Genomic DNA, 22,523 nt, shown 5'->3' with positions numbered 1-22,523 from the left:
CGTCACCTTATAATACCAAGAAGGGAAATTCTGAGAGCCCCTACACATTACATAGCACTCCTGTTGTTGTGGAGTCCTGGAATGCTTTTGAGAGTCTGTCTGAAAAATATTCCATTTGGGGACTTCATTAAATTCCATCTGTATGATTTTTAACTTCTTAAATGACCCAGACCTCAATTATTTGGTTAACTTCATGAATATAGTATGAGAAAGCTTTGGCTTCTGGTTTAGATAAACTAAGAAAAAATGTTTATTTTGGGATCCCTTCTAAAGATTTCAAACTAAATTGGAAATAGGTAATTAAACCTTAATGAGTCATACATTTAATCACATAATGATAACCTCTACCCCATGATGGTTACAGCTAGTTTTGGGACCTTTAGCACTTGGACCTACAGTCATTCATCTCCTTTCTTGAAGAATGGTTTGAAATGAAAAATACCATAAACAACATTTTTTACAATGTTTAAATAATGGAAGAGGGCCAAGGAAGCCCTTAGTTACTGTTATGAAAATATCTCCAAAATATATGTGGGGAGTGAAAAAAGCAAGGTGTAGGGCAGTGTGCTAGGTATGTTACCCTATTTTGAAAAAAAAGGAGAAGAAAACTAATATCTATTACTGCTTAATTTATATGTATTAAAATATTTGGAAGGATACAAAAACATAGTAACAGTGTTGGCTATGGGAGAGAAGTTCTCTGGAGTGGGAACTTGAAGGATGGAGAAAGGAATTGGAGGAAGAAAGATTTTTTTTTTATCCCCACTAAAGATATACATACATAAGCACACACATATATGCTTACAAATGCACATATACCCACATATATGTACACATAAAAATATGTATATGTTTTGCCTTATAAATGTCATATCTATTCAAACATTTTAAAAAGCAGTATTTAAGAGTAAAAGGAATTGCATGCTAATTAAAATTAAAGGGAACTAATGGCCAAAAATCAAATAATGAAATAGGTATAAGATTGAGTGTTGGGTTATTTGAGCATAACTCATTTTTAATGTGATAATTTAAATAACAATAACATTGAAAAAATACAGTATTTCCATAAAATTCCCATCAGATTTTAACTACCTAATTAGGATGATTTGTGGAGTTTAACAAATAAACCAAATCAAATTATCAGCATGTCAGTATATGTCAAACATGTCGTTTCAGTTTTCCAAGAATAATTCTAAGAATTTTCTGAGAATCAGAGGGCCATTTGTTAGAGCTTTATAATTTCTCCATAATTTGTCCAATTCAAGTTAGAATCGTGTGAGATATAGCCACTAGAGTCTAAGTTATAACTTTTCTTAAGGAGCACAGCTCCTTAAGAAAAGTTATGGTTCACCTGAGTCATAGTTTATCTGAATGAACACAACATTATAAATCCTCTGTTGTGAACTCTTGGCCTAATACAATGTTTAAGAGCAAAATGGAGGACAATAAAGCATCCCACAGTCCTGAAACTCTGATATGCTTCCCACTATTTGAATCCTTTTTTTATCCATTCTCCCAGGTGCCTCACATTTCCAGCACATTTGTGCTGCTTTATTTGTTTAATCAGTATTGCCTCCTTAGAAGAACTTTTCTTCATTTCTTCTAAGGCTTCCTAAATTCACATAATACTCTATTTCTTCCCCTCATTTTTATCTACCAGCCCCAACAATCTTGGCTTTTGAATAGCTCCTGACAAGGTCAATGACCAATCTAAACACCAATTATTCCATCTATACTTTGATAGCATCATTTGCCAAGACACCTGTTAAGGCATAGGGGATTCGTGAGTAAAATATCAGTTTCATTAAAGACATAGTAAATCGAAACTGTAGGTTACCATCAATATGGACAACTGACCTTCAAAACTGACAGGCTGTAGAAAGGCAGCTTAACATGCCAATGCTTATGAGGGAGAACTGTGCTTACTATCCAGTTCCTTGCATAATGTCTAATGTATAATGTGCACTGTACTTGATAAATATTGATTGAACAAAAAAATATAAGCCATTAGTTTCTATACAGAAGCTCCAGGAAAATGCAAATTTACTGAGTATCATTCCATCAAAACTAAAGATTTTTTTTTTCTGATCAACCAGTAATAGCTCATTCTGGCAAACTTGCCACCCTATTGATCACCAAATATAATAAGTATGGACTAATTACATGTAAATTTAAAACATCGTGATTAACAAATCAGTAAGAAGGCAATAACAGGTATGCTGATGATTTGCCTAAAATGTCCTTGATTGCTAGATAGTTTATCAATTATCTCCTTAGCTTTCATCTTTCCTCTCCTTGAATTTCCAATTCTGCACATATATGATTGTTAAGAACTATAAGAGAAATAGAAGGAAATTGAAATAAAGTGACTGTGATTATCCAAAATTAAATGGTCTTTCATAAAACAATTCAGATTAATCACAATGACATTAAGGGACAATTTTGTACCAAGAATCTTTCTCTGGTCAGTTCTTCAGGGATACTTCACATTTCTTGCTTTGAACTTGGAGGTGAGTCAGGAGAAAGACAGAAACTGAAATAATTGGGCAAGCTACAAATTGTATCACATTTATCTCACTGCTATTCCTATTACTGGCATTCTTTATAGAGAATGAAATTCAGACTCAGAGGGAGAGAGAGCTTGGGGTAACAAGATGCAGAAGCACAACCTGGAAGCAAAGAAAGAGACCAAGAGACACCGCCATATGCCTTGACCTGCAACAGAAGAAAGAGGATCATCGCTGCCATCCCAGAACACCACAATCCTTGGGCACCTTAAGGGTGCCTTGATGTGGACATTTTCCCAGCCTCAAAACTGTAAGTGAATGAACACATTCCCGTTGTTGAAGCTGAACCATTTCATAGTATTTGCTTTGCGAGCAGCCTAGGGAAACTAGAACTGCTGTAAATTACCACGGATCATTCTACGGTAACACTTCCACTGACTGTACTCATTATTCACCTGGCAAGAGTTAAGCTAATCTAATTCCAGTCCAATTATGTTCAATTATATAGTCACCTTCCATACAGAAGTTCAATCAGGGACATCTTACTTATTAGTAATGTTGAATCATAACCTAATTGAATCCAAGTAGTAAAGCCTAATATGAGGGAAGGCCTTTTTTAATTTCAGTCATTGTTTAGTCAAAATTTAACAGTTGTTAAAATTCAAGCTGTTAATGAAAAAGTCCTTTTACATATTATCTGGTCCAAACCTCTCATTTTCAAACAAGAGAAAAGTACATTTACGACCTTTCTGGTGGAAATTGGAGTAGCAGGGAGGTCTCCTGAGTCTTTCAGCTCTGAATGCTTACTATTTTCTTTTTGGCCACATCAGCTTTCTAATAATAATGTTTAAGATCAGTAAAAAAATTAAATAGCACAAATGTGATCATTCAAAGACAAAAACATAGACACACAATATTTTAATTTACCTACAATACTACTTTCAGTTATGTTATACTGAAAAAGCAAATGCAGGCATATTTACGAACAATGAAGCAGAATACGTTTTTCTTTCATGATCCTGTTTATTGTTTCATGATTGTAATATTATTATATTAAAAGGAATTTAAGGTAAGATCATATTTAAGCTGTCATGTAGTAAAATCTGTATGAAAAAAAATGCTATTACAGCATTAATAGAAAAGGCTTGTCCCTAAATTTTTGTGGTATTGATGAAGCTATCCCAACAATTTATTTCTGAACCATGTATTACTTTTGAATTTCAAGGTTTTATTAATATAATTCTCTATGCAGTATAGCTCAGACTCATATTTTAAAAGCATTGTTTCACATATGCTAAAGTTATGTAAGAAAAATTCAATATTATAGCAGAGATTCTTATAGGACAGACACATTAGCCAAGCAAATCTCTCCTGTGGCAAAGGTCAGGGCAAATTCAGTTGAAATTAAGTTCTCTATTCCACTTATACACATTTATCAGTGTGAACATATTTTCTAAGCTTCCATAGTTTAAATAGTTTATAGAAGTCATTGCAAAAGAATCATTTTGTCTTTAAATGGGACAATATTGCAGGGCCAAGATATCTCTTTTCTTTCTGGAACTGTGGTTCTTAAGAGCTAAATATAAATTGTTTCTTTACCGATGTACATAGACAATTTCCAATAAAGTAGGAATTATGCACAGACATTGAACAAAAAGTAGACCCTGTCATGATTTAACTAAATGGAGCATGATCTCTGAAAAACTGTAACTACTTTGATCAGAGTGAACTTGAGCAGATATTCAACTTTTGCAAAATAACGTAACCCAAGGCATTATCAGTTAACTGAGAATTTTCTAGCAGACAGTACATTTACCATAATAGTTTTTGGTCTCTACTCAAAGACAGAAAAGGCCCCAGTTCACAGGCCTAAGGCAAGCTGCAGAAAGTAAGGGCGTCCATTATGCAAAGCAGTTTGCTGATGGGTTAGACAAAAGACCACATTTGTAAAGTTAAGTCTAATAAAAAGAGAGGTATCTTCAATCAGGGGACTATACAGGACGAAGTACTAGTAAAAAGCTCATTTTAAACAGAAAACCATTCTCATGGCAGCAAAAAAGAGGGAAGATAAATTTGTTTTTGCTATACATATATATGAAGTTAAAGAATTTTATTAAGATATAGCAGGTGTAATGCAGGGGTCCCCAAACAATAAGTTTTGAACTCCATTCAAAAGATTTGGGAAAGAAGGATCCACGGACACTGTCAAAAAGGATGTGAATCCCTGGGTGAGCACAACGTTATCTGTCAAAAGTACAGTTGTATTTGATGCTCCTTTTATCTCCCTTTTTGACAGATGAGTACAATGTTCAGATTAAAAATAAATAATAAGGGGAACAAATGTCAAATAAATTTAGTAGATTGAAATGCTAGTGATCAATGAAAGGGAAGAGTAAGGGGTATGATATGTATGAATTTGTTTTTTGTTTTCTTTTTATTTCTTTTTCTGAATTGATACAAATGTTCAAAGAAATGATCATGATGATGAGTATACAACTATGTGATGATATTGTGAATTAATGATTATATATGTAAAATGGAATGATCATATGGTACAAATGTTTGTGTTTGTTTATTGTTATGTTGGAAAAAATAAAAAAATTAATAAAACAAACAAAAAAGGACAGTGATTCCCCTGAAAGAGATTAATTACAAAAACTATAATTGAAAGCAAATAAAAAATAATGAATAGTAAAAGTACCAATATAAAATAGCTAATATTCATTGGGTACCAGTCATTTTAGCATACATTATCTTATGTAGTTATATTTTTGATCCCTATTTTAAAGCATATTTTAAGGGTTATGTTTTTTTTTTTTTTTTGAGATTTAAACGCCAAGTCACAAACAGTGTAAATAATTTACTTAAAGCTGTACAGCTATTGACTGGTAGAGCTGAGATTCAAATCCAGAAAATCTGATGCAGTGCCAAACTCCTAATCTCTAAGTTATCTTATTTTTTTAAGCGATTGAATAAGATCATGTACAAAAAAAATTGGGGACTACTGACCAAGTGGAAAAACTTTATAGTAAAAAAAAAAAAATCTGAGCTTGAATCCCATTCTGTCCCTTGCTAAAGGATAAATTTGAGCAAATTAATTCATTATTGGCTTCTCAGTCTCTTCGTGTATTGATTAACTCCTGGCTATCAGGATATTCTCTCAATCCTCTCTAGGAAGTTTGAATGATAACTTTTACACTCAATAAAAGAAGTAGACACAAATGCCAGAGCAGCAAAAATAGTATGTTTCAGAGCGTGAAAGACATACAAGTGAATATATATTTGACAAGGATTAAGAGAAATCTGGTTAAGGACTAGATTTTCATATTTCTCTCCTGTTTACTGTTATATTCCATATCATATTATTTCAGTATTAGTCTTTGATACAAAAGATCTTTAAAAAGCTGTTATCAATTATCTTTTCAGGAATTTTTCCCACCCCATCAAGCTGTTTTTTAGTTTATTAAAAACAGACATAATAAAATATTATTAATTAATTATTATAAGGTTAAAACAACTAAACATCCCTGGATCAATCTCTTCTTATTATTTACATTATAATAAAACTTCGGTACAATGTTCATATATAACCCAAATATAAGCCAATGCAAATGCATGCCCATTACTTGGATATATGTTGTCAAACATATTAATAAATAATGTTAATATTTTTAAAATATAAAGCAGAGTAAACAAACTAAAAATATATTTTTTCATTTTTCACTTATTGAACTTTAGTTTATTTAGGGTCTTTCTATTTTGTCTCATGGTGTAGAAATGCCTTCATATTTTGTCAAATCTAAGAAAGAAAAATTTTGGATCATTTTTTTGAGATCTAAAAAGATCAGTATGGTTTAAAAATCTTTTTGCTTGTTAAATCATAAAGTTTTAAAAATTAAACCCCATGCCTTACCTTTAATCAAACATTTGTGATTTTACGGTTTAAAAACGTGTAAAATTTCAGGTGGTGCAATGGTGGCTCAGCAGCAGAACTCTCACCTGCCATACCAGAGACCTGGGTTGGATTCCTGGTGCCTGCCTGTGCCAAAAAAAAAAAAGTGTAAAATTTCTTAAAATTCTACTCTGTATAGGTCACAGCAGAAAGCAACTATTTACCAAATTATTTTTGAAAAGTTAAATATATTAGGTTATTAAAATTAAACTAAATTTTTCTCAGATTATGAAATTTTCTAATATAACTTCAATTGGGTTAATATTCAGTTATTGAATTTTATTCCAAATTACACTAAACTTTGTGTGTGTGTAACATATAAACATGCAAAGAATATTTGCTGGTACTGATCTGTAAATAATTTGAGTATAGCATGGTGAAGATTTTCAGAGACATGTAACTAGTTTGAACAGCTGTTCCATGGCTACTCAAGGCAATTAACCCTGGGGTTAGTTTCTGAAAGGTCAGATGGGCAAAGCAGGAATGTTCAAATAGTATGAGGTTGTTACAAACTGTCAACACAAAGGGATCAGTTTCAGAATTTTTACAGTGAAGTCGTATCTGGAGCTCTAGTGTCATCTTTTTTTACATGCCCAAAAGGGACTAGCTTTTCTTCTTTTGTAGTATTATTGGTTTTACAAAAAAAAAAGAAAGAAAGAAAGAAAGACAAATAGAACAGAAAGGATGAAATTGAGGATAAAAACAAAAATACAGTTCTTCCCCTACAATTGTATAAGAAAGACTTTATGAGAGCAGGTGTTCAGTGGCCTGGTTTTAGCTAAATTTGGTTCTGCCAGTGACTCACTGTTGGAAAAGGTTGACCTATTCAGTTTTAAAAATAGTACTTTTTGAATAAGCTGGTTCAGGGTGAAGTGAACCATATATCACACATTAATGGAATAGCTTTTATTTAAGTGCTTTTTTTTTCTACAAATCACCCAATTATTGAAAGAAACACCAGATACAACTCAATTTTACTTATCCTCCCTCCCCTCCATTATTCAATATCCCTAACATTTTCTAGGTTCTACACAGTTGGCAGCAAGACTTTGCCCTCTGGCTGCAAGGAAATAGCTGGTTGGTCGTTATCCACAGAGAGTTGGTTTCCTCACTGATTTTTACTGTTTAAAGCACCTAGACCATTGTCTCCCCATGATCATGTGTTGGGGGTGACAGCCAGAACAGCTGGCTTGTATTTATGACTCAAAAAGATATCTTTTTAGGACCCCCTTCAGTGGCCTTTCAGTAGTTTCATTGACTGTGTTCAATAAAGTTTTTCCTACACAGAGTGCACAACTTCTTCACCATCCCAGATCACTGTATTTCTCAGCCTAAACAGCCAACCGATCCTTTGGCATTTGTAGAACATCCAAAGAGCATCTGTGCTTTACATCAGCCATATCACCACATTCTAAACAAATCCATCTGCCTTTCATTACTTTGCTCTGAATCCACGCATACTTGGCATCTTCTCTCTCTTCACTTTCATGATGTATTGACATTTCTCGTCTTCTACGATGTTTTTCTTCTAACCTGATGACTAGGATTTGAACAACTGCAGAAAAGCTCCTCTGCCTCTCATCTTATTAATCTGCCTTCTGAAGCATTACTTTTCTCTTTATTGTTTGTTCTCTTCCAATTCATTAAGTTATATTCAAAGCCTTGAAGACTGAATTGTACCTACCTCACTCTTCTTCCAGAAAGCATTCTAGAAATGGATGCTTGTTTCTTGCTTCTTTAATAGGCTCGACAGCCTAGTGATCTATAATAGCTAAATTTACTTGCCACTGACCTCAGTTTTTCTACATTAAGCTAGTAGGAGAATTATACCTAGAAGAGTATGTAACTCAACAAAAGTTTTGCTCATATTTCCCCTCTAAATATCTAGAATCATAGAAAAAACATTGCCTATTCATACAACGTTTATTAGCAACTTCAACACATATCAGCAGATATCCTTCATTCCTCATATTTACAGATTTATGTAACTGTGATCTTTTAATGAATTTTTCTATCAATTAGTTCATATAAACCCTTATTATATATATCCTTTTAGTTGCTATTCATTTTTTGACAGTTGCCTCATAACACATTTTAATAAATACTTTATGTAAATAATCACATTTAATTTTCTCAACTGCTCTTTGAGGTAGATATTATTGATATTATTATTGTTACTCCCTTTAACATATATGAAAACTGAGACTAGAGTGATTAAATAACTTCTCGAAAGGGCAAGCCAAACTTACAACTCAAGAATGAGTATTTGAAAATTCTGTACCAAAACCCATTAATGTACATGGCCTAATATTTGCTAAACTCCATTCTGAAGTTATAAAAAAACAACAAACCTATCTGGGACTGAAAGAATGAACATTAACTCAAACTGAAAAAGGAAAAGCAGCCCTGCCTTTAATCAGGCTGGGTGGGAAAGCAGACACAGACAAAGCTAGTCCTCAAATGAATGGGAAACATTATCTCACAAGTCCAATCAGCAGCTGGCTATAAAATACCATAATAATCCCCTCTTTGCATGATTACTGCTTTCTAACCAACGGTGCCTCCAAATGCTATTTGCTTTGCTCACTGCTAAACCTCTCTCACCTCATGACAGAATCCAATCTCTAGATAATCCTCACTTCTCCTAAATTTGCCGAGAAGCAGCAATTCATCCAGAATTAATATCTTTCTCTTAGGTGTATCTCAGAATCTTTCATTAGGAACCCAAACCTTGCAAAAGATGTGCATTTGCTCCCTCTTGCCATGCGGCATTCTACGGTTTCTCTAGAATTCTCTCCCTGGCTGCATCAAGCCAATACATCTGATTTTGTCAGACTCCAGATTTGTGCCAGGTGGTCTTTGACTGACTGCGTGTTAAACATGGCATAAATAATTCCCAGAAGGAGAAAACAAAGAGCCATTAAATATATGAAATAATCTTTAGCATTTTATAATAAAAGCATGCATTAAAATGGGGCATGCCACACTGGCTCAGTTGCAAAGTTCTCGCCTGCCATGCTAGAGACCCAGGTTTGATTCCCAGCGATGACGGTGCAGTGGTAGAGTTCTCACCTGCCATACCAGAGACCTGGGTTCTATTTCTAGTGCCTGCCTATGCAAAAATAATAATAATAATGATGATAACAGTAATAATAAAATTGTAGGCCACCTTCATCTATCAATTTGGTGAAGTTATTTAAAATTTTTAAAGATTCTGTGTTACAAAATGTCTGGTAGTGAGGGGCAGCAAGGATCCTCTCCTATGGGTGAGTGGGGTTATAGTTTACTTCAAATTTTCTGGAGGGAAATTTGAATTTGAAGAGGTCATCTACAGTCTTATTGGAATAAAAGAAAGTACAGAAAAATTCCACTAGGATATTATGGCAATACTTCCAAAGAAAAGAAACAACGAAATAACATAAGTGCCCAAAAAGAGGCATTTAGTTGAAAAAATGATGGTATAATATTTAATTATACAATATGTCATTAAATTTAAAAATTATGAACAATTCATACAGCAGATTGAAACTTCATTTAAAAATTTAGATTTATACGTGTTATGTGTGGGTGTGTATAGAAAAGGTGTCAATCGAATACTCTTAAAGGCTTTTTCCTGGGTGGCAGCATTATGTAATTCTGTTGGGTGGCTTTTATGTACTTTTGAAATAATCTAAAAATCCACATATATTCCTTTGTAAAGTGCAGTCTGAAATTCACAGGCAGTCAATCATTATTTCAAGAAAAAAAGTTAATAGCCAGCATTTTCACTATTTCTCATTGGCTGAATATTAATGGCTGCAGTTAGCAATATTCATTCCACAGGTCTGATATCCTTAACTGATTAGACAACAGGTTCCCCCACCCCTCAGTCAAAGGCAAGGAAAGGGAATGTAGCAAGTTAAGAGAAAAACATCAGTGAAGTTCTCGCCTTTTAACTCAGATCAAACCCATTGATTAGAGCAAACATACTGCTTTCCATAAACTTGATTTAATCCCTCAGGTGACCAGAGAAACTCTGGTTAAGCCTGCTACTCAACATACAGGGTTGGAGCTTTCCCTCCAATCTATCCCCCCTCACAGGTGCCCTACACTCCCTCTTTCACAGGAGAAACCAGACCAGTGAGACACAAGCCAACAGTAGAAGCTCAGTTAGAGGGTGGCCAGTGCTTTCTGTTTCTGCCTAAGTCAGTTTGCTTATGAAAATAAAGAACATTTGAAGTGTGTTTAGTTAAATATATCTCAATTTTGGTTTTATGCAGGTCAGGATCATATTATATGTTTATAATAAACAGCCTCTCCTTGCTAAATAATTTAGTCCCCAAACTATTAGATGGGGCAGAGGAAGGTGGAGGGAAGACATATGGGAGAACTCAGTGGCCTGGAATATGGAGTAAGGAGGTTTCCATGTATAGAACTGGCAGTTGTGCAAGGAGATTGGTTATATCTGGAAGGATCAATCAGCTAAGTAAATATATTGAGGCTGATAAAGAAGGGAGATAACAAAAATGAATCGCATGATGTTTGATTGTAATCAGGGGTTTGGGTATGAATTTGTGATTTTAGTATGAATGTATGTAGATAAATATACATACATACATAGAAATGTGTGTGCATGTCTGTGGTACCTGTGTGCACACACGCTCCAATGAACATACATTTGTATACCCTATCTTGTCCACTGAGAGGGCATACGGGTAGTGACACTTAGTTGTGTTGAACATTCCCAGAACCCAGAACTTGGTTTGTAAATAACATTATCCATTAAAAGAACCCAGGATTCCTTGGAGAAATAATGGATTCCAGGGATGGGGGACAGGGAATAAACAAGACAGGCCTGGAATACCTTGTTTGCTAGAAATTAAGGAAGTGCTCAAAGAATAATGGGATAATGTAAAAAAAACATCAAAGGCAGCTGAAAAGACTCCCACTGGCCAAATCTGCGACAATTTGAGCATCAAGGTAAATATTTACTGTAACAAACTATAACCTAGTAAATAAAATAGAAATCCATGAGCCCATATATAAATGGATATATAAATAAGGGAAGAGAAACCTTTATTTCACAGTAAAATTATAAATAATTATTATGAAAGGAATGATGAAATTAGAAAATCACCTTTCTGTACCCATTATCATTATCATAATCAGGCAAGAAACAGCAATGAAAAACTAATGAGTAAAGGTTTGATGAAAAATTTTATATTTACCTTCTTATAAATTTCTTATAATTTGAAAATGCAAAAAAATAATTTTACAGTGGAGAAATCTGGTATATCACATCACCCTAACCAACTGGTTGATATCACCAATAACTGAACAAATTACAATTATTTACCACATGAGAGGACGCAGTGAGACTATAGCATCATTTCTGTGATGTTCATGTCCAAAATGCATACCCCTTTAATCATGAGACAACATTAGACAAACGCAAGTTGAGGAACTTTCTACAAAATATTTGACCTCTAATCTTCAAAAGTTCTGAGGTATGAAAGTCAAAGAAAGACTTGAGAGCACAAAGGCAAGCAACTCTGCCTAATTACATACTTCTTGAGTTACTACTTCTCAAAGGAAGATTGGCAGGTGTGGATAGCACAACCCTGGCAACTGAAGATACAGAATTTCTATCATTTAGCTACAGCCCTTTAATGACCACTAAACCAACCATGACACTCAGCAGCACAGAGAACTTTTAGATATGTTGTCCCGCTGTTGGATATTTAAATATGTTAATATTAATTGGAAAGTATAGTTTGTAAAATGGTAAACCTGTATTTTTATGTCACTCACCACTGAACTGTGAGCTCCATAAGCCCATATCGTTCAACGGATATGAATAAATGCAGCCGAGGTACCATAACTACTACTTCTTCTCCCAGAAGCTGGCACATAATAGACACTCAATGCAGTTTATTTACATTAATGTAGTTGGATCCACTTATCTCATGTATAAGTTGCCATGATGAATGATTTGTAATGTAATTATTTTGGAGATATCTTACTCTGTGTTTACAGTAAATGCTTTTAGCCTCATTATAAAATATACATAATGCTATTGTTTAATACATAGAAAAAAATTATAAGAGCAAAGCCTAACTATAATCTCATTACTGAGAAAAAAATATCTACCATTTTTTTTGGAAGTATTTCCTCCTTGCAAGCAGGTTTTACCTAGTTGAACACTGTAATGCGTGTATATTTAATATTATATTTGTTGTCTTGCATTTTTTCTTTCACTTTCTACTTCAATATTTTTTAACTTTTACAAACACTAAAACTTCCCATCTTGTTTTTTTAAATATTTTTTATTGTGAAATATAACGTATCTTCAGAAAAGTAGTAAATTTCAAAGTACAGTTTGACAATAGTTATAGAGCAAATTTCGAAGTATGGTAAAGATTACAGTCCCACAATTTCAGCTATTTCCTGCTGGCTGCTCTAACACACTAGTGAATAACAAGAATTATCAATATAGTGATTCAGTAGTCACAACCTGTTTAAATTCTTTCTTCTCTGCTACAACTCCTCGTTCTCATTTAATACCTCTCCTAAGCTTCAGCCATATTTGAGCAATGACCGTTCTAACGTCTTCATGTTGAAAAGAGGAATTGAGCTTATGGGATATGGGAATGCAACTAGTTGATGTTCTAAGAGAGACTGGTAAACTACAGGTTTCAGGGTCCATCTGGCCTTGGAACAATCTGTAGGTTTTCAGTTTCTGAAAAACAAACTTTGTGAGTGAAACCTTTATAGTGCTCTAGATAGAACCCTTAGGGTTTATCCTTAGGGTTAGATAGCACTTTATAGTGCTCCAGATAGAAACCTTAGTATTCCTTAGGGTTTTCAGGATTACTGTTGGTGAAGGTTTGGCAAGCTGTGGCAATTTTAGCAACATCTAGTTGAAGCTTGCATAAGCGTAACCTCCGTAATAACCTCTTACCTCTAAGATCTCTCGGCCACTGATACTTATTTTGTTAAATTTCTCTTCCCCCATCCTGTTTTTTTCTTTTTTACTGTGACTTAGTATAATAATCACATTTATTATCCCAACGTATCTTTATAAATATCATGATGAATCACATGTGGGCATTTGTTTCATGTGTCTATATCTGGAGGTAATAAATCCTAACTACTGTGTATCTACCCATGTCTCTTTCAGACAAAGTGACCACTTGTTAATTAACCTCTAACAGTCCTTGGGTCTCAAATTCTTTATAAAATGTGTTTTTGTCTCTCTTTCCTGACAAAGCTATTAGCAACTATTTACATTAATGATTCTCTTTCCTATTATCTCTTCATATCTCCCTGAACGGAGATAATAATGAAGGTTTTTTCTTCTCCTCAGAAATTTGACTTGACACACCCCTTTTTCATTCAACAGTAGTGGTTGCATGTTTCACAGAGGTAATCACATCATTTCAAAGTTAAAGTCTCAGAAATATTCTATTTCCTTAAATACAGCTTCCTGTTTGGAGTACATTTTTCACCCTGACAATGTCATAGAATATATAAATGGGGAAGTACTTGGAAGATTTCTCCCTCTGTCAAATCTCTACATCTTTTAGCTCTAACAATTAATGTTGCTACAGATAGAAATAACATGGTAGTAGCTGACAAGAATATGATTCCATTAGTTTATATATCAACACAATCTTTCTCAGTCTTTAGAATCAGTAACACTGATGATGGAAGCTGAACACTCCACAATGTAAATCCTCTGCATGAGAATAAAATTGTAAAAAACAAACATGTTATATTAGATTTTAGACTTGTCCTCATTTATACAGTAGCTATTTATCAAGTACTTCAGGTATGCTAGGTTACAGTTCCTTTGACCCTAATGAACTACTGTTGAGTGGGCAAATCAGATATGCCAAGAAATAACTGCAATGCAATGAAGTCAGTTGTGTAAAAGAGTTATTCAAAAAGGGTAATCTAAGCAGGTGTAAATTCCTTACCGTATGTCTAGTAATCTCAGATGGCCTAAACAACAGAAGGAAGACATTGAGTGTGACTAGAGAGCCTGCCCACTCATTTTTGAGATCATTGAACAAGCCTTAGGTAAAAGTTTTTCTTCTGTTTTGACCCAGCAGCTATCCCTTCTGCTACCCTAATATGAGTGTCTGAGAGATATAAAGAGGAAAAAGGAGAGTAGAGATCAGGAAAAGAAAAAAGCACATCTTCTAAACCATCCTCTCTTTCAAAAGAAAGCTATTTGGACATTTCAAGAGGGTATAGAAAATCTATACATTAACTTTTGCTTTGCCATCTGAGAAATGCATTTCAGTTCAGGATCATTTGCTGCTAAAAATTCTTTCAGAGAGAAAAAATGTAAACTGATATTTCTTGGGTAATGTTCTGCTTTCAGAGAAAATGTGGTATTCATACATTCTTTATCTCCCAAAAAAGTCATTGTGATTTTCCAAGTTAAAAAGAAGGAAAATTTTGTTCATTAGAAATAAGAATAAACAGCAGGTTGAAAAAGAAAATAAAAGAAAAAAATAAAAGTGAGTCATAGTACTTTGGGAGAGAAGATATTAAGAATATTAGTTTTTTTTTCTTTCCATTCTATGCCAGTTCAAGCCTACACTACCAAAGATTAAAGAGAAGTTTTGACAATATATTCATAAGGAGATGATGAAGCAAGGATTTGAGAGGTATCACATGGAATTACCAGATCTGCTAGGGACTTTGGCTAACTAACCAGTTGCTAAAGTTTTTATCTTCCCACTGGATGAGATCTTGATTTTCATGGGAATATTTTAATATAACTTATACAATTTATTTGTTTGTTCACAGGTAGAAAAAAATGTCTCCCCCAATACTGTAAAATTTGAATGTAGGCAATGTAGCACAGACAGGAAGGGCTTGGAATTGGATTGAGGCAAAACTGGACACAAAGCCTACAGTCAACGCTTATGAATTGTAGAAATTCTTATATTAATTTTACAGGTTATGCTTGTGTGCTGCCCATATGACAGGCATGTTTTAGACATTTGTGGTATGGAATGAATAACACAATCTAGGCTTCTGTACACCTAGAGGACATGCATTATAGTAAAAGTAGAAACAAAAATATAAATAAGAATAATCTCAATAGTTGGAAGGCCATGGAGAAAATAAATCAGGCTGAAATGTTAGAAAGTGATTTAGGTTTCACTGAAAGTTTCTTTGTAGCAACGAAATAAAATTTGAGAGCTTCACTGGGAGAGAACAGTATAAAGGACCTGAGGAAAGTTCTAGGAAGCCATTCAGAATGGCTTAATCTGATTCACATTTTTTAAAAGATCACTGTCTACTGTGCAGGGAATGCATTACCAGGACAAAAATTGGAGACATAAGATCAAGAATAAAGTAACTAACTACCTTAGTCAAGTCAAATGATGTGGGTCACATAAACTCAAGTGTTGGATAAAGAGAGAGAAGTGGTTATAGCAAGGTATATATGGAGATAGAATTTTTCAGAAATACCAGGAATTTGCACATGAAATGGAAGGCATGGAGAAGTCAAGAGATAGAATTTTTCAGAAATACCAGGAATTTGCACATGAAATGGAAGGCATGGAGAAGTCAAGCATAACTCTGAATTTGGAGGCTTGAACAACTAGATAGAAGAGTTCCAGTGGGAAGATAGATGAGTTGAGCTGGAGAAAGGATAATTGGAAGTTCTGTTCAGATACGTTAAATTTGAATTGTCTATAAAACATTCAAGTAGAGATGACAAGTAGGAAGTTATGTATACAATTTCGTAGCCTAAGAGAGAAGTTAGGCTGAGCATAAAATTTTGAATATCATCAGCATAAAAATGGAATTTAAAGCTGTGTCTTGAATAATACACGTTGGGAGAGAATATGGAGGTAGAAGAGAAGGTCCTGGGATTCTCCAAAAGATAAAAGATAGGAAAAGTAAAAATTGTTCAGGAAATGATCTGGAGAAAGACTAGCCCCTGAGATAAGAAGAATACAAGATTGGTGTCATGAAAGCCAAGTGAAATGTTGCAAAAAGAGGAGTGCAGTCTGTATATTCTGGGGAATATTTCTGAGAACATGAATAAGAGGAAAACATGGAAGTGACCACTGAAATTGGCAACATGGAGTTTCGGTGACTTCCATAAGAGCATTTTTAGAGGTATGGTACAAAGGGAAGTAGGGCTGGGGAGAACATAGGAGTGATTGGAAGGAGAGGAAAGAATGAAAGATACTAGAGGTAAATAGTACAGAAAGAATAGAGAAAATTTTAAAAAAGAAAAAGTTTTCTTATAATCAAAGGCAGAAAAAAAGTAGCTAAAGGTGAATATGGGATAAAGAGGAAGCTTGTTTGATTTTAGTATGCCAGATCATTTTTTATACATTGTTTGGAATGATCCAGGCAGAAAAAGGAATTAGAATTGAGATGAAGAAGGTGAAGGTAGGAACTATAAAGAAATCCTCAAAAAAGTTAACAGGGAAGGGGATGCAGGAGAAAAGTGGAAAAAATTGCCTTCAACAGACTTTGAATATAGTCATAGGTGCAGGTAAATTAGAGGATCTGTAGGTAAGATGAGAGAATTCCAGATTATATGGCTAAGAAGCTTAAGAGTTGAGACCATTTGCTCTGTGTGTGTGTGTGTGTGTGTGTGTGTGTGTATGAGTTTAGTTGTAAAGATTGGTAGTTTGATGTAAGAGAAGAAATAGAATTGTTATCTTGAGATTGGAATATAGGATGGTTAACCTCATTGCACTTCAGTTTCCATTTTGTAAAATTTGTTAAAAATATACCCAATATAATTCTCATGAAGATAAAACAGGATCAAAATATGCAAAGACCTTGATACAGTATCTGAGACACAACAGATTCTACAAAATGAGAAATGTATTTGTAATCCCATTTTTTCATTAATTGTTATAAAAAAGAGAAGATAGGAGGAAAAATGGGAAGAAGAGCAAGTAAGCATTCCTCTAATTTTTTTTCATAATTGAGGTGTAATTTACATAAAATAAACCACATATTTAAGCTATACAATTTGATAAATTTTAACATATGCATACACTATGAAATTCCCACATTCAGTGAAGATAGCAAACACAACCATCAGCACCAAACACCTGTGCTCCTTTGTAAATCCTCTCTCCTGCTCATGTTTAGGTTTTGGAAGTCTTTGATTCAGCAGCTACAGCCAGATGGTCTTTAGTCTGTGGCCAAGGGATTTTTGCCCTTTATCTTTGTCAACATTTTTTTAAAGAGTCCACATCAATCTATGGTATATGCTGTTCCATTGTTATGTTTTTACTGATTCTGATTAACATAAGGCCTAGGGAAGTTTCCAACCTGGCAGAGATGATCCTAAGAATTTATCTAGATTCCTTTGAGTCAGTTTCTCCGTCTCCCGGATGTCACGTTCTTCAGTTTTGTAAATCCAATCTGGAGCAATGAGTCCAAATATTATTCAATGCTTCATTTATGGTTTCCTGTATGAGTTGTGTATAATGAGGAAGTCTTCCTAAGAGGGCTAAAATGCCCAAATAGCAGCCAGGATCTACTGAAAACAACTCTGGGATTTGTATTGTCATGTCCAAATGGATCTAAAGTTGACATGATAGAATATAGGACAGATTGAGCTAAATGGCCTAATTGTTTGCCATTCTTCCTTAACAATCATTATGCTATCTTCCTGTCTTTCAATTAAACCAGACAAACTTCTAACCATTTGCCTGGTATGTCCAAAGTTGTAGCTAGCATATCTCCTTTCATGCTAAGGTAGCTGCACACTTCTGTGACTGTTGTATAAAAGAAGCCAAATCTTTGGCCCACCCAGAATGAGTCTTAATGCTTGTTGTTACTACATGCTGATCTGAGGTTGACCACCAAAATATAGAAGAATGTGCCTCACCTGGAGGAGTGTGAGAGAATAACTATGCTATTTGGTCAATATGTTTGTTATTGATTCCCATGTTTGTTATTGATTCTGATTGATTCCCTCAGATCCTGTTAATTGTCCCATGAAGCCATGAATCTTCCTTTTCCAGAAAGCTGTGTCTCTGTCAGCATCCCACCCTCACTGCCAAAATTGTCCTGAACTGTTGAGGGTCTGAGATTTTATCCTACTTGCAAGTTAACATATTAGGCTGCCATGTTTTCATGGATGCTGTGGAAGACATAAGACTCATGGGCTAGAGACAAAGGACAATTTATTGCTCACAAAAATAATGGTAGTCAGAATATCAACATTTTCATGCTGGTTCCTGAATCCCAGTTCTCATGGGATGACATGAAAAAAGAATGATGACACCTGCACATGCAGTTGATTGCATTATAACGGAGGAACCGTGGCTTTAGGGGGTCAAAGTCTTTTTTGGGGGGTGGGGAGTCAAAGTCTTTTATACTGAGTAGATTATTAAGCATGACTGTTCTTTGTTCTGGAGAGAGACAAGGCTGTTAATTATACTAACATGCTTGAAAAAATAGTCCAGAATAAAGGTCAGTTAATGCCTTGCTTACAATATGTGAAGAAACATATTGGGAATTACAATATGTGAAGAAATGTATTGGGAACTGTTTCTCAATAGTAATGTGTTCTTTACTTCTGGTTGCTTTTAATATTTTCTATTTATTACTGATTTTAAGCAATTTGCTTCGGACGTGACTTGCTATAACGTCATCATGTTTCCTGTGCTTGGATTTTGTTGACTTATTTTTGGATCACTAATACTTTCTTTTTGTTTGTGTGTGTGTGTTTATTCTTTTTATTTTCTTTTACTTCTAAGTTTTATTTTAGATAGCTTTTAATGATGTCTTCAAGTTCACGGATCTTTTCTTCTGTAGTGTCTAATAAAGTGTTAATCCAACCAGTGCATTTCTCAGCTTAAATGTTATAATTTTTGTCACTAGAAGTTGAATTAAGCTTTTCATTTTTATATTTTTCACATTTCTAACAGTTGAATCTTTCTTCTGTGTTCTTGAACATTGTTATACAGTCGTAATAACTTTTTAAATGTCCTAACTGCTGATTCCAACAGCTATGCAAGTTCTAGATTGTTTTCACTTATTTCTTTTCTCATTATGAGTGATATTTATCTGTTTCTTAGCATGCTTCCTAATTTTTTACTGGATACCAGATATGAATTTTAACTTATTGGAGACTGTATGGTTTTATATTGCTGCAAATATTCTATTCCCTCTGTGTACTGGAATGTGGTTAAGTTATTTGGGAACTGTTTATTCTTCCTCATCTTGCTTTTAAACTCTGTGACCCTTAAGTATCTTTTTACTCTACCTAATGCCTGTGAATTACGAGGTTTTACATTCTGGCTCTGACAAATGGACTCTATTCGAGGTCACTCTTCCTTCTAATTCCCTTGGATGTTTCTCTCCACACTTTCAGGTAGTTTCCTTACATGTGTGCACTGATGTATACTCAAATTAATACTTCAGGGAGACCCTCTGAAGATCTCTGAAGTTCTTTTTTGGGGCCACTCTTTTTTCTTTGCTACTCTGTCCTGAGAACTCTGCCTTGTGTTCTCCAGACTTTCAGTTCTATCCCCTTAACTCAGGAAGATTGCTGAACTTTGCATTAATTCTTTCTCTGTGCACCATGATCTGGAAGCTTTCTCCAGGGAGTTAGCTAGGGCAATTATAAGGGATGCCCTAATTCTTTCCTCTCCCTCAGAGATCATTGTCCTTCATTGCCTGATGTCCGGTATCTTGAGAATCATTTTTTTTCATATATTTAAAATTTTTTTTATTCCATTGGAATAGTAAATCTCATAATCTTTTAATCCATTTTGCTTATAAGCAAAGTCAGTAGCTTCTTTGTTTTTTAATATGGATAAAATGCTTTCCTTTACATGAGCTCATATTAACATTGAATTGTATGTTCTTGTGGCTAGGAAACAAGTCTTTCTGAATCCACCTTCATTATTTAGCTGAGAATACACATAGTAGATGAGAGTTCTAGCATGTTAGAAACAGAAAGATCATTGACAATATCTATTACACTTCCTGTGTTTGGATAAAGGGAGACTAATGTAGCTAAAGAAATTGGGCTTGGCCTATGGCCACCTAATTGGTGCTTATGCTGATGAGGAGTTTTCCTTAAACTTACAATAGCGTGAACCAATTGTAAGTAAGACCTTCTGAAGAGGTTATCTTGGTTAAGGTGTGGCCAACCCAATCATGATGGATCTTAACCCTATTCCTGGAGTCTTTTTTAAGAAGAATGAAATTCAGACAGATATAAAAAAACCACAGAAAGCAAGACGCTGGAGGTCAAGAGAGCATGGAAGAGAAGGGAGAGACCATGAGAGGTTACCATATGCATTGCTATGTGACAGAGGTAACAAAGACTAAGGATTCACTAGCTGCAAACCCCAGAGTGCCCCAGACTTTGGGGAGAAAGCATTACCTTGATGATGCCTTGATTTTTACTTTTCCTAGCCTAAAAACCATGATCCAATAAACATCCATTTTTTATGCCAACTCATTGTATTATATTTGCTTGAGAAGCCAAGAAAACTAAGGCAGTAGTAGTTTAGGTCTAGAACCTAAATATTGCTACTAAAGTTCTACTGTTTTTCATTAAGCCACATTTTACAGGGAATATTCAGAAGTGAGTAATCTGAAACTCCAGCACACGGCATGAACACCTGCCATTCTGTCAACTACTTGAAACTTTAATAAATTGATGAGCATATGTTTGCAGAACACAAAAGAACAAATCTTATTAATAAAAATAAAAGTTTGGATTTCATTACCTGCCAGGCAGCGCTATTGTGAGGTTTAACTGTGGTTTGCCAAATGATTTGTCATCCACAGCTGAACGTCAACTCTGAAAGTTAGCATTACAGTGATTATAGGGCAACTCCATAAATATAGCCATACGTTTAAAACATAAATTCCAATCTTAGCCATTTTAAAACACACAATTAATGTCTCACTGGTATGTTATGGCAGCATTTGAACTCTCATTTAAGTATTTAAGATAATTGAGCATTAAATAAAAAGAAAAGCAAAATAGCAGTTTCATGGTGATTCAGCCACCAACATGGTTTTAACTCAGAATTTAGCTTCCTATCTAAGCTGGCCTTTCTTACTGTTCTCAGCACTTACCAGTTAAATATTCTTAATAAATAATTTAAGTCTCATTGCCTATAATCCTAAATTAACCTCTCACTCAGATTCTACCATTCCTCAGAAAAGCTAATATTATTAACTCCTGCTGACATCTGTAAAAGTACTCTGGCTTCCTAGTTGCTGTAAGATATGCATTTGTAGATCATAACATTTACAAAGCTGAACTTGGCTGTGTCTACATTTCTCTTGGACACTGGGAACAATATTTGTTGAGATAGTAGAGGACCATGTTATGGAAAGAGAATTAATGAAGTTACCTTTAAGCCACATGATTGACTGTAAATTACCGATCCATTCTTCTGTTTCGAGAATAATAGATTCAGGATCAGTATAAAATTATGACAACTCAGCAAATTGGTATATGGGGTTTTCTTGAAAGCTCTGGACTTCAGACAGATGTGCTATGGTGTCCATTGCAGAAATAAAGGCTCGGATGGTAGGGAAGTACTATTGGCTCTTTTAGAAGAAAAGATGTATCTTGTTCATTAAATAATGCATAAAATGAACTTTATGATACAGGGATTAAAATTGTGAAATTTCAAACCACAAGTATATAACTTTATTAATTGCAAATAATATAAGGTTTGTACCCAGTATAGTAACTGGGCTCTATATACAGATTCATTAAACTCACCACTTTAGGATATGCCTTTGGCTCTTTACCTTTACTTCTCTTTATGTTTTCTTTTCTTTTTTTCCTATTTTTGTTTATTTTGCCTCTTTCCTTGATATAGAACAAAAACTGTCTGCATTTTCCAGGCAGCTATGACAAATACCACAAAATGGATTTGCTTAACAGGGATTTATTGGCTCAGTGTTTAGAAAGCTTGAAGTCCAAAATCAAGGTATCAGCAAGGTCATGCTTTCTCCCTTATATCTCCCACCATATATCCTTCTGGTGCTCACTTGCTGCCATCCTTGAGTTTCTTTGGCTTGCATCTCTGCCAACTATCATG

At 34.5% G+C, this 22,523-nt stretch overlaps 1 long non-coding RNA gene across 4 annotated transcripts in view; it reads right to left on the bottom strand.

Moving 5' to 3' along the window:
- Positions 1-22,523, bottom strand: part of LOC143647870 (uncharacterized) — a 108,916-nt gene that overhangs the window by 83,397 nt on the left and 2,996 nt on the right. For all 4 annotated transcript variants that reach the window (XR_013158224.1, XR_013158228.1, XR_013158226.1 and 1 more), the window contains exon 3: positions 6,421-6,546. This is a non-coding gene — a long non-coding RNA (uncharacterized LOC143647870). The remainder of the gene's footprint in view (positions 1-6,420; positions 6,547-22,523) is intronic.

Source organism: Tamandua tetradactyla, chromosome 10 (genome assembly GCF_023851605.1).
Source record: "Tamandua tetradactyla isolate mTamTet1 chromosome 10, mTamTet1.pri, whole genome shotgun sequence".
Taxonomy (NCBI): Eukaryota; Metazoa; Chordata; class Mammalia; order Pilosa; family Myrmecophagidae; genus Tamandua; species Tamandua tetradactyla.
Note: the sequence above shows the minus strand (reverse complement) of the source record. Positions and strands in the feature narration are given on the sequence as shown.